Here is a 12,337-nt window from a genome sequence, read left to right on the forward strand (position 1 = left end):
TGGGGAGATTCTCTGATATACTCTCTACACAATTTAAAAGTTGTGCTCCTGTGTTTTCACAGATGGTATGCAGTACATATGGCTAGTGAGAAATAACCCAAACCTACCAGATACCAATCAGTTGTCATGCATGAAATGTAATGGCATTTTTTTCACATAAATAAAATATAAAGGACATTATTACATTTCATCATACAGCACAGGTCTGAATCACACAGGTTCATAGTAAAGACCTTAATGGATGGCTGTGCTTTCCTTCACGAGACATCTTAAACCTGTATTTTCACATCTTTAAGGCAGAAGGAGCAATAGCACAAAAGATCTCTTTTATGCTAATAGCAGGAAATCATTTCACAGTAATCAAATATGAGTAGAAAATGAGTGGTCAAATGAGTAGAAAATCTTTTGGCCATCAAAAATCCACAAGCTTTTCCTTCAAATTAGGAAATATTCCCTGGGAGCTACTCTATAAATAATACATGGTGGGGTTTAGTGTAATCTTTAGTATGAGAACATGCTTTCTTTAGAGCCAACAGTAATACCACTTCAAGAAGGAAATGCTGTGTGAAGAGAGGATCTTGCAGCTCTCTCCCACTTTAAAATCAAGTACATTGGCTCCACAGTATCTCCAGTCCCCAGGAGCCTGATGGTTACAAGGTATGAGTCAGCTCCACCACTCCGACCGCTCAAGTGGCAGAGAGGTATGTCCCGGTTTAGTACCCCGTGCTGGCTCAGGCTTCCTGCACTCAGCCTCCGTCAGGCTCCCTCGACACGAGGCTGGTCAGAAATGAAATATTGGCACTAGGTATCCACAAAGAAAACAAAAGGAAGGGGGGCATTTCAGGTGGCTGAAGAAGGACCCCCGCCTACATGTGATGCAGGCGCGGGACGAGATGCTCACGGCGTTGTGATCCAAGCTGGGGAAAGCCGTGTGCTCTAGCGAGAGGCGTAACCGCTCACAGCAACACAAAGTCTGTATCCTTCTTTTTTCAAGCGACGATTTTGATAGGAGACAAGTCTCAAACAGCAAATCACTGTGGATTTACAGATAGCCTGGAAATAATCCTCCTTTCCCCCCATCCCTTCCTCCCTCCCTGCTTTCCCCTCACTACGCGCACGAGAGTTTTTTGCCTCTCCTGTTTCATTTGATCTCCCAAACCTCCTTCATCCAGACTAATTTCACCCGTGCAGGCCGAGCTGGGAGCGAAGTGCATTTAACCACAGCCGTGCGTTGCCTGCTGCGGCTGGGCTCTGTGAGAGGTGACAGCAGGCTGGCGGAGGGGGGACCCAGAGCGGAGAGGCGACCCCCCGAGGGGACCAGGGTGTAACCAAGCCATTAGGACTCACTGTGTTTGCCGGCCACCCAAGTGATTCCTTCGGCTTGCTAGGAACCAGCAAAGCTTTGCGAGGGAGGTTTGCCTCGGCCCCTCAGATAGCTTAGGAGCGCACCGATTCAATTGGACCATGCTCTTTCAGTCACGTCCCATCTTCTAACAATTCACCTGCATACGTTTAATTTTATACGGCTCTCCTGGGCTGCAATATTGGTAAGCAGATGAATTGCAACAGAAGATGAAAAGTAGGTGGGTCATAAATCTTTCAGGTATTAATAAATCACTGGCACCTGTGGAATTTCTAGGAATATCCGCAAATAGAAGATTCAGGGTGGAGCAAGAATAAAACCATTTTTTTCTTCCTTCTTTAAGGACTACAAAATGGAAGATACTGCTTTATGTTCTACTCTTCTCTGTGGAATAAACCTAACCTATATCTGTGTTCCCTATACAAAACATTCTTTGTTTATCTGTTTAGGATGTACACAGTTTAGTGTCATACTGCTAAGGATTTTCACTAAGGAAATAATAGCTATATATAATCAACTATTGGGTATAATAATGCTGAAGATAACAGTCATTACTAGAGCCACTGAAGAAACACATAAAAATTCTAAAACTGTCAGAGGTGACATCTGCAAACAATGTCACTTGCATTCTTACATCTCTGAAACATATTTTGAAACACTTACACAAAAATGCCACTAACATAATTCACCACAGAAATGTTGCAAAGTTGATAGGACTATATAAAAACCAGCTACAAACACATAATAACAGGAAAATATTTTTCTTTATGTGTATATACAAATGCAAAAAAAAAAAAGCTTCTGAGCCACATGTTGAAAGAAGTCTGAATGTATCTTAATGCAAAAAAAAAAAACAACAACAACCCAAACCCCACACTATTTTTTAGAATATTGGAAACCTAACTTGAGCTCAGGATTTAACTCCCTCTGTATCTGAAAACGCATGAGCACACGTCTGTATTTTCTTGTATGTACATAAGGCCAGAAATCCTTTCCCCCTCATTCCCTGTTCTTTCCGAGAGATGCTGCTACTGTCTTGTTTATTATTATAATCATCTGCAATCATGACATTTGTGTGGCATTTCAAGTACTAAAATAATAAGACACCAAGCTCTGAGCTCTTCCTCTGCCTATAGCTGACTTGGCGGGCCAGAAAGGAGTGGGAAAGGAGATCAACAAAAGTCCTAACAGAGAGAGAGGCACAAACGGAGAAAGGCACTGTTGGTTCTAGCCCTAATTTGTTGGAAAGCATTAATCAAGAAACAAATCACCAGCAGATGTATGTCATCTAATGCATTACATGCATTTCTGTCAGCAAGACACTGGCTATGCTAGCAACCACCAGATCCTATAGGCTTGAACTTTAATTCTCAGATGATGGTGTACTAATGCATACAGCATTAACAGCAAACTCGGAAAATATATGTAACACAACACAAAAGCTAGTTGCCCAGTTTGATGACATTTTAAAAAAAATACATTATATGGCAAAAAAATCATAAATGGTTTTATGTATCAATCGTAAAACACTCCATCGTGTTTTACCAAAACTGATCAAGTAGTTGGGATAAAAAAGAAAAGGCAGAAAAGGATCGTATATGGGTTATGGTTATAGTTAAGGAACTAAAAAGTTATTTATTTGTAAATGTCAGTCTCTTGAAAGGAAGTTTCATAGAGGTTGAATTAAATAATTTACATAACATAAAGAAGGCATTATACTTGCAACATGTAAATATTGACAGACTTAGCTAATGAGTGGCTGTGTATAAACAGCCTTCTTTTTTATTTCAACTGGAGTCTAGAGCAGACAGCTTTGTATATTTTACAGTCTCTTGTACCTGAGCCAACAATTGATAGTGCAGGAGATCAAAGCCTTGATACAGAGATGCCAAGCAATTTGTGTATAAATGCGCTCCTTAAAAAGCGATAAGAGCACAAAAGAAGTTTTAAGATACTTTCACCACGATTTAAATGGTAAATAGCTAATTACTCTGATGAGCTGTGTTAAAGTTGTACCCGATGCTAAAAATGTACCAACAGGATAGAAGTTCAAAAAATGCTTTCTACTTGTTTCCACAAGATTTGTAGATGAGCAGATATTTTACAGCTCCTTCTGTTCTCAACAGGAATATTTCATTTAACTCCTTAATTATTTCTTCAGATTTTATGTAATAGGCTAGGACATAATTTTGTCTGCATAATTTAACTGAGGTATTTAAGGAGACGAGTAAGAAAAAATGCCTTCAATGGCCATAAGATGCTCACTAGTAATGTCTGTTCAATTAAAGTCATTATTAACACATTAAAGTCATTATTGACACATGGAGTGATAACATTCAGTCCAAGACTCAAGCTTCTTCATGGTTTCTATTATAGTTATACTGCCTAATTTACGAGCAGGCTGGGCATGCTACGCCTCTGTAAATCATTGTGTAAAGAAATGTCAGGTAAAAATATAAAAGCAGTAAGATATATTTTACAGCCAGCTTACTGGGGCTGTAGAACTGTAGGAAGTACTGCACTAAAATGCCTTCAATAATTTGAAAAACTCTATGGACTACGCTTTGATTCCTATATATTACTTGAAGGGTTAAATTGTGGGCAAAAGTATTTTCTACTCAATACAAAAAAGTACTTGGCTTCTTCACTTTTTATTATGCAATAAAAGCAAACAAGTCAGAAGTACAAATGTAACACTCACTATGGCTCTTAGAAACGAACATTATAACCCTCTCTCTTGACTTGTTTTCTCACACTGTATCAACAAAATTGGCTAGAACAAAAGGGAAAGGTGAATAACATCTGAACAACAGACACTTATTTACTGCTGTGTAGTACCAGGAGGCACATAGGCTGGGGAAGAACTGAGAGAGAAAGGCACCTCTCCGTGCAGATGTATATTTTAAAAAAAAAAACAAACCAAACAGAAAAAGTGGCATCTTGCACTAATTCTGCTCAGTTACAAACAACGCAAGGCAACAGTCTACCAAGCGCACAGTTGAGTTCAGGGTAGATTTGTGTCTGAATGAGTTCTGTGATGATTTTTAGCGTGGGGGCGGTTTTTAACAGTACACTCCACGTTGTGTAGCTAACTGTTCTTGCAGCGTAAGATCAGCCTGGGTGCAAGCGGCAGCCGGGGTGTGACAGTCAGCCTGTGTGTGCAATGCTGTCAGCAAAAGCAAACAGCACTGGCTGCAGGAATGAGGGAGACGACCAGGCAGGGGTGGGTGATTCCAAGTTCTGCCTATGTGTGTGTGTGCGTGCGTGTGTGTGCACACGCCCGTGTGTGTCTCCAGAGCAGCGTGAAGGGAGTGTTGTAGCGTGTGGAAATACACCCGCTCCAGCTTTAATCCAACTAGCTCTGGCAATGAAAGCAGTGCAAGCATACAATCCAGCAATCAGAGTACATCCCAGACCCCAGCGACCTGAGCAGCAACCCTGCAGAACTCTGTGTTCGATCTCCTGCTGCCACCGCACCTTCGACTCCAGTGCAGACGCACCTTCTGCGGCGGCCGTTTCCCAAGTGTAGGCAGAAAGCTACAACACCGCACCCGCTGCCGCTCGCTTGGCTCACACCTCTTCGCTTTCTCTGTGCTTTAGGGGAAATCTGAACATAGACTTTCCTCTCCAGCCATGGCTTATTTTACCTAGATGTAATGACACAGGCCTAGAAAACTCATTTTAATATTTTTTCCCCATTTACTCTAATCCAAAATGTTGCAGTAATTAGAAATAAATACCGAGTGGGTACAAATCCCTTTACTGCTATATCTATAAATAGCTGTCCTCACACTTGGTGTACTGCAATACAATCCCAGGCCAGCGATAGATGAGAAATTAAATAAACACCATCAATCATAAAACTAACAGTAAGGCAGACCTGGGGTTTTGCTGCCAGTTAAATCTAGGTTTGCCCCGGGAGGGTGATCCTGGTAAGGCACCCTGAGATTTCCAGGCAGAAAGCACCATAACAGAGCGAGACACGACCCCGTACTGTTGCTGCTGCAGGACTATTTTCCGGCTCTCGCCAAGGGAAGACAAAGCCCTGATGCGAACAGGGGAATGGGATGGGGACCTCATACGACAGCGCGGGCACCACGACGGGGGTGCAGGATGCTTTCCACAGCCATGGGACATATCCCCGCTGAGAGGACAGGTTTCACACAGCAGCCTGAGCTCAAAGCAGCGTGCAGCCTCCGGCTCCGACACAGCAAAAGCAAACCTGACACCGAGCGCAGATCCAAGGCGGTGGTTTTGTTCCTCCCTGCCACAGCCGCCGGGAGATGCTTGACCCCTCCTCTGACACCGGCTCCCGTCCCCCGTTCCCCTGCCTCTGCCCGGCTCTGGGCAGGTGAGCGGCGCCGGCGCCGCGGCAGGAGCAACGCGCAGAGTTCACAAGGGCACCAGCCCCCCCCAAACACGCGGAGTCTCTCCCGCTGCTGCAAGGTGAGGATTTTTTATTTTACATGGCCTATCTCTGTTTCCTTTGGAAGCCCTCCATTTCTTGGGGAGAGTTGGAATGTCCTTTGTTCCTCTTGAAGAGGAAAGGAGACCCAATGGGTTTAAAGTAATGACAGTTATAAAAAAAAAAAAAAATCGATCTATTAACATCTCAGATTCAGGGTATATTCAGTCCTTGGCCTCCGCAGTGCCTGCTCACTCAGATGCACTTAGAAAATCCCCCAATCAAATGAAAGTGAACAATAGATGAAGGTCTATCATTTCTTGTTGGATTTTCTAGTCAAACTGAAAAGGAGCGGACACAAGACCTGGGACTTAAATACAAGATTTGCGTTAATCTGATTCAAGGGTGGATGCATGGCAATAAAAAAAGGATGGTAAATACGTCCTAGAGCGAAAGACTAAATATGTTGCATTTATTTAGCTAACTACAGGGGGTAGGTGCTAAAGGATAACTTCATCACAGTCTACAAGCGTCTGTGTAGGAATCAAAAATGTAAAAAAGGCCTCTGCAGTCTGCCGAGGAAAGGTACAATAAGCTCCAACTGCTGGAAATAAGGTATGGCACTTCTGTAATGATGCTAATTTGTCACTGATACACTTTGCTGAGGATAGTGGTGGCTCTCTGGGATGGGAATTATAAAAGCAAGTTTAACTGTGTTTTCTTGGGAACATGCTCAGTTTCCAACCAGGTGTCATTCAGAGGAGCCCTACAGAAGCTCTGTGCTATGAAGGCAGGATTTCATGTTGTAGGTCCTGCTACAACAACCTGGCCCATCGTCGCCACAGACCTTCTTTTCACTTGGCACACTATAGGAGTACAGAGGGGCATGATGCAGCTCCACACACAGCATAACTGCTTCACTCCCTGTCTCCTAGATTCACGGACTATAAAGCTGCCTCTCTAAAACCTTTTCTGTTCTACTGTGCCATGTGGTGAACGCAGTCATGCAAATAATTTGCAAACAAGCATAAATGGTCAAATACTGTGCTGAATACTGTCAACATGAATCGGATCATCTCCACACTACATGTTTTTGGAGGGCACTTGGAAAAATGCTGGTGCTTGGGTACTGAATTTTATAGTATTTCTAGAAACCACCCAAACCCCAGTTTTCCTGGCATTATTTTCCCATTGTCAATATTTGAGCACCTTCTTTTACCCCTTTGCATGAACTATTGCTACCTAGAAGAAGCAACAATTTTCATTCACCGTTGCAATGTCCTCTGAGACCCCTGACATCAAGTACGTTTTCCATTTACATTAATGATGTGCGGGATCTTTCCTGGCTATTTATGGTCAAGGGCTGACATTTGTTACACGCAGATTCATGCTTTACCGGATTTTAAACCAGCTTATGAAGTGCTGTTACCTCCGTAACCCGGTGAATGTCCTATGGAAATGCGTGGAATACCAGGCACTACAAGAGTTCCCCACTTTGCTGTATTTAGGGCTTGCCAATCTAGAGGAATAAAATGTGTTCTTGTAGCAGATCACCCAGAACTGGATTTATCACCAACTATGATTTAGCAATCAAATAATCTATTGTTTTAACACAGAATGGCAATAGCAGAATAAATTTGCAAAAACTAAACAAACTATACTTTCAGAAAATTCTCATAAGTTTATGATCATTTTTCTTACCTGCTCTAGCATCTTAGATGCTCCTGATACTGGCTAATTATTCTCCAAAGTTTGGCAGGCAAGCCTTGGAAATTTCTCAAAGTTGTGTATTTCCCGTTTCTTACTGTTTAAGATTACCAGAGCTATTTCAAGCAAGTTCCCAAGAAAAATGCTCCTTCCATCTTCGGTCTTCCTGTTCATCAGTATCTTGTTTTCTGTGGTTGGTACTGGGAAATCATATGGCCATGCAGAGACTTAAGTCATTTTAAATCGTTTCTCCACCTCAAGGTACCTGGCTTCACATTTTTTAGCTGCGTAGATCTCTATTAGTAGATTCCCAGCTCTGGGATGTAAACCCCCTTTTTTAGCTTGTTCCACAGCCTTAAAGACAGAGTGGCCAAGCTTAGAATTATAGAGCAGTTGTTAATCGCACATATGTTCAACACTACAGACCACAAAAAATATTTAAAACGTCTGTAGATGATGAAGGCAAGTGAGGTACTTGGTTTGGGGTCTTTCCCTCTCCTCTCCTGTTCCCTGTGCCCCTCCTGTGCCCCCAGCTGCCCCCCCTGCAGCCACCCTCGCTTGCTCATGGACCTCGCTGCAGCAAACCTCCCAGGTCCTTCCGAGAAGAACTCCAAGCAGTGCTCACGGCACAGGTAGCTCCGTGGTCTGCGCCCCGCACAGATTAAGCCTGGGGCTGCTCCCAGGGGGAGGCAGAGGAGGGAGCGCGGGCGCAAGCGTCTCTGCAGCCGTGGCTGAAGGGCCAGAGGCTGCCCCTGTCCTTGAACGCTCCTTCACAGCCAAAGAAGATAAATCTATAACACTTGAAAATCTGCTCCTTCACTGTTAAAAAGACTGAAATGATTTATTGCTTGGCAGACAATTACAGTTTATGCAGATTGAACGCCAGAAGGTGTTTTTGCTAGGATTTCACCATTATCTGACATTTTCTAATGTCTGCAGGTTTGATGATGCGGTCGAGTTACATTAGCTTTGAAATTATTGACCTGTTCATTACACAGGTAGTAATTTACATCCCCTGCTAATTCACAGAGGCCAAGCTTTCTCTCACTTTCAATTTCTCAATAATATGGAATGAAGCCAAAGCTAACTTTGCCTTCTGATCCTGATCCCACGTCTTACTAGTCCTAGAGTTATTCCTGAAACTATCATGCACTTACTTTGGAGGCTAATATCCCATTTTTCTTTAATAATTTTTCTATTGAAAAGCCTATTCATACTTTTGGACCTGCGCATTCAAACAATAGGATATAGGTGCATCTATATTAGATATTGGGTGACGATGTTATTTCTTTCTGAGCACCTGAACAGCTGATCTGTTTCTGCATGTATATCTATAGGTCTCACTGCATGAGAGACACGGTGGGTAACTCCAAAACTACTGTAATCATGTCATAATAAATACCTTAAGAATCCTGTGCACATCACCACTATCAAGGGGAGTCTCCCCCTCCTTTCAGTGGAGTTGCATAAGATTTAAAGTAGCCTTTGGTTTTTTGGGTAGCAAATCAATGTTTTTTTAAATTATTCTTTCACGTACAGATATTCTTACATCCTAACTCAAAAAAACCCAACGCAAGCTGTAGCATCCCATTTAGTAATAACAATAAGGATTTCTAATGTAGTGATATGTAATGCCTTGATTTGGGGTAGAGTCCACTGGAGTGGACATGCTTACCTCTTTTGTTATAGCTTTCTGCTATTTCTTGCCAGAGTGCCCTAATAAATGTTTATGTGTCCTTCACAGTCTTAATAATTTTACTTTAAATATCTACGTTGTTCCCACAGAAATGATAAAGTGTCATAATAGGCCACTTTAGATCCCACACTATTGTGTAACACCAGATCCACAACTCTTAATTCTTTAATTAATTTAATATTTACACATCACTGCAAGAAATCTCCACAAATGCTAAAACAATGGTAAGAGCAAAACTCTATTCAGTGGCAGACAAATAGATCAGATGTTGTGGTCAGGTATTGTAAGCACTTCCCACTAGGGAGACAGAAACTGCCCACGTGACACGAAGGGTGAGTGGAAGTGATATCAATAGTCAGCTCCTCCACCCTGTCATAACCGACCAGTTGGCTATAAATCACCAGCTAAGTAGGCTCTCCAAGGAGTTACTTTAAAAAGAGCTTGAAGATTTGTTTTTTTCATACCATTACTCTTGCTACCTATAAACTCAGTATTTTAAGTGTACATGTTCTTCCAGCATATTCAAGCATTAGTTATCCTTTTAATTATACTTCACCCAAAGGAGAGAAGCAAAATCTTTTATCATCCAACCTGAGACTGCAAATATCAAGAGTCAGAAGAAAAAAAATAAAGATGGCTCATTCTATAACACCTTCAGTTATCTAATACGTATTATTACTCCAGCACCAAATAGGGGATATGAAAAGGAGATTAAAAAGCACCCTTTAAAATCCAAGAATGCTAAATTAACCCTGAAGGTTTGCAAAAGGTGAATTTCCATATTATTATGGCACCCTACGAGTTGTCAGTAGTCCTAGCAATTGGAATACTTACATAATTGCCTGGAAATAAATGTCTCTTTTCTAATTTTCCTGCAAAATTAAAGGAAGAAATAATCAAAGATCATTAGAAAATTCAAACTGAACACTGATATTAATTTTAAAATTTCTAACCACAGTGAAAGATGCTCTGTTTTTATTGTGTAAAGCGTAGAAGAAACATACAATGGTTTGACATTTTTAAAATAAATATTTTCAAAGAAAAATGCTAAAAATATCTCTTTTCTATATTTACATGTCCAATTCAACCCTAGATAACCACTAAAACATAAATTCCAATTGCAATCCGGTTACAATGCACACCAAGCACAAAAGCCTTCTAATGATCTTTGATTAGTTCTTTATTAAATTCATCAAGGGAGCAAAGAAAATTTAATAATCTTCACCATTTGTCATCTTTCTGATTACAGTTTTGATTAGAACTTTCAGCTTTTATTTCTTTTCTAGTCATTGCTATTACTGTGATAGTGCTTCTTTCCTCTAGTTTAAGAAGAATGAGATAGGGCAAATGAAACAAATTTGTAATTCCGGATATGTATTTAACTAGGTGTGCTCATGCCCTGAAAAAGGCTAGCTAAGAATATGACATCTTAAAAATGCAAAATAGCCCTTAATGGAACGTCTCCACATTCATACCATAAAAATTTTCAGTCCCAGGTAAATAATATCTTGCTTAACTGATCAGATACCTTAAAAATACACACAGATTTCTGCAGAAGAGAAAAAAATTCCAACATTTGAAGATGAATTTTCGTTTTTTAGAAACATTTGTAAATTTATTCTACTGTTTTAGTATTCAGTGTTATGATTCACTTATTTAATACAAGCAATTAAAAAGATGCTTTACTGTGCATTACTGATATCTTTCATAAAAAAAAAGCAAAGAAACAAATTGAAATAATCTAAATAGATGAAACAATTTTCACAATTCCATACACTGTGCCAGCCAAAAATGTGTGCATTTCAGTCTCTGTTACAAATGCCTAATTTTTCACATTCCTAATGCAAAGCCTGCCCTGTCGCCATGCTGCGTGAGGCAGCCCCTGATTCACTGGGAAGAGCTAAGGGAATTGCAGCTTTCTTATTTGCAAGGATTACTGCAAAAAACTGCAGCAGCAAGTGCTGTTTTCATCAGCGTACAAAGGACACATTAAACAGTCACTGGGTAAAATCCTGAAACCGTCCTGAACCAAGGGATGAAATCGGGAAGCCCATCTTTAGCAGGTGCACATCCCAAGCGCTGGGCTGAAGAGCTGTCCTTTCTCTCTGTTCTTCCCTCCCCAGCCCAGGGATCCTTTAGATCTTCCTACAGAATTGAATGGCTCAGAAGAAACAGAAAGTTTGTGCTGTCCCCCACCCCTTGTACGGACTGATAACTCTGCACATCAGAAACCTGCGTTTGAGTTGCCCTGGGCAGCGGACAGACCTGAGTCCAGGCTGTGGCTTGTGACGCCTGTGTGTAAGAGGCTTTTTTTGATAATTATGAGAAATGAGGGAAGAAAAAGGACACCAGCCTTGTTCCAAGGTTATTGCACACAGACCCTGTGTTGTTGCGCGGACTTTACAATAAAGCATGGCATAGATTCAGAATTTCACACCAGGCAACATTGAAGTGGTGGCTTCTCGAAGGCAAGGCAGAGAAAAAATCTTTCCTGGTTCTGTAAAAGAGAAATTCAGCAACACCTCTCTTGCCCAGTCTAAGGCAAGGCTGAAATCGCTGCAGAGGAACATCTCAAGACCCTGAGGTTCACAAATGCACATCACGACCTCCTCGCAGCCAGAACACCTTCTCCTGGCTCTTAATGGTCACCAGAAGATTGTTCCTCCACAGTGACCCCCATAGCACTACTGCTGACTTGTAGCTCAGGGACGGTGTCTTCAATTACTTTGTACATTGCTTGGAGCAATGTGCTTCAGAGTTGCCTCAGGACGGCAATCTTAAGGCTCAGCACGATCAGAAATAGGGCACCGGTCACCGTGAAACCACTGTTAATACAAGCAATACAATTATTTATTTATAAACTCTAAAATAGACAACACAAAGATTTGTAAAGGTGCAGGGGGAAGCAAGGAAGTTAGAAATGCCCTTATTCCACTTTTCCTATTCCCTTTCCCCCACCAGAAAGATACTTCTCTCTCTCTAGCTGTCTGATAAGTGGTGTGGACTTACTTAACCACTCTGGTCCAAGGGCACATTCCCTATCATTACACTGCACTTGCGAGAAAAGGCCCTTCTCTCCAAGAGGGACATCTTTCACAGCTACACCTTTGGATTGCGCTTGGGAGTTCTTCAAAATTCAGATGTCCCCTTTCTCCACTTGTTCCCC

The sequence above is a fragment of the Fulmarus glacialis genome, unplaced genomic scaffold (genome assembly GCF_000690835.1).
Source record: "Fulmarus glacialis isolate BGI_N327 unplaced genomic scaffold, ASM69083v1 scaffold2146, whole genome shotgun sequence".
Lineage (NCBI taxonomy): Eukaryota > Metazoa > Chordata > Aves > Procellariiformes > Procellariidae > Fulmarus > Fulmarus glacialis.